Source organism: Galeopterus variegatus, unplaced genomic scaffold (assembly GCF_000696425.1).
Source record: "Galeopterus variegatus unplaced genomic scaffold, G_variegatus-3.0.2 Scaffold6771, whole genome shotgun sequence".
Lineage (NCBI taxonomy): Eukaryota > Metazoa > Chordata > Mammalia > Dermoptera > Cynocephalidae > Galeopterus > Galeopterus variegatus.
This window is the reverse complement of record NW_007732882.1, coordinates 88,881-90,519: the sequence shown is the minus strand read 5'-3', so window position 1 is coordinate 90,519 and position 1,639 is coordinate 88,881. Positions and strand designations below refer to the sequence as shown.

The following is a 1,639-nucleotide window of genomic DNA, read 5'->3' as shown; positions in this document are numbered from 1 at the left end:
TAGAAGAGAAATGTCACATAACTAAGTGTCTGTTGACAGATTCCATTCCACTCAAATGATTTCTAGGTAGGCAAAACATTCTTATGACCAAATGATAAGCTTGCACACCCAAATGAAAGGAGAGAATGTTATTTCTCCCTTCCCCTTCACCAAATACAATAAATAAATAAATAAGTAAAAGTAAAAAATAAAAAACATGTTGACATGGAACGCAGCTGCCATCTTTTAACAGTATGCAGCTTATCAACACATGATTTTATTATCCCCATACTTCTGCAAACTCCCAAATCTCCAAAGAAGAGTAATTCATAAATCTCAGATTCAGTCAGGGGATAAGCTTAAAATAGAAGTAAAATGAAACATAGTTTGTCTAGAGATTTTTATTTAGAAAACACAAACTACTCTATGCAATTATGTTGAGAATTGAAAACCACTACAGATGGCTTACTAAGAGTATTAATATCATAAGACCATTATATGCAATTTTGTCATTAATTGCAAAAACCCCATTGATATTAATCTACAGAAGTAATAAATTCAACCACATACAATAATTGCTTGTATTTTTAAACCCTAAGAGATTAGACATTTTAAATCTTCTTGTCTCTGCTCTTAACTAGGAAATTTAAATATTAGAAAATAAATTTGAGGCTTCTACTTTGGGGGTGAAAATATAGATTTTGTCAGGAAAACATAAAATAGATTAATTCAATTTGCACTATTTACCTCACTACAGGATTTCCATAAAAAATGTGATTTAAAGCTAAACATTAGCATAATTTAACATCTTTGGCTCTGAACAAGACCAAACATGGTTCTCGGGTCAAATAATATGTCAACCCTGATATATCTTGCAACATCTTTTCTTTATTATGACTATAGTTAATGTGTTTTCTTCTTGTGCTTGTCTTAAAATAATTTTATTTATACAAAAATTTTCAAATATACTTAGTCACAATAATGTAAATACTCAATATTAGGTTTTAACTTTACAATTTAACAGTAGTCAAACACAAAATTCTTAATAATGGTTCAAGAACAGACTGTACACATAAACAATGTTAAAGGATATACTACAGAATGGGATTGAAAAGGAGAAAGTGCTAAAGGCTAACTTTTTTTTCCCAACTTTAAATACAGTTTTATTTAAGACACTGCATTTTCCACTTACAATACAGTACTTACAAAGTGCAATGCTATTTCCTTTCCTTGTGCATATGTTGCATATTCAAGTATTGAGAATGCCCAGTAATTTATTATAATTTACCATAGCAGCTCAACTTTAGAACTGCCCCCAAATTTGCTACAAACTTGGGTCTATCGATGTTTTGCAGTGTGAAACAATGCTACATCTATATTTGGGTTGGCTTAATCAACCTCTTCAATGGTGGGCCCCAAGGAAGCACCACCAGATGGAGGAGCTCACCCGCCAGGAAAGCCACCAGGCATTCCTCCTGGCATGCCTCCTGCACTCTGATACAGCTTGGTAATGATGGGGTTGAAGACCTTCTCCAGCTTTTTCTGCTGATGTTCAAATTCCTCCTTCTCTGCAGTCTGATTCTTTTTTTTTTTTTTTTCTTTTTTCCTTTTTTTTGTCTTTTTTACTGACCGGTAACGGGATCACAACCCTCGGTGTCGC

General features: G+C 33.1%; 1 pseudogene; it reads right to left on the bottom strand.

Moving 5' to 3' along the window:
* Nucleotides 1-1,426: 1,426 nt before the first annotated feature.
* Nucleotides 1,427-1,639, bottom strand: part of LOC103606670 — a 49,419-nt pseudogene continuing 49,206 nt past the window's right edge.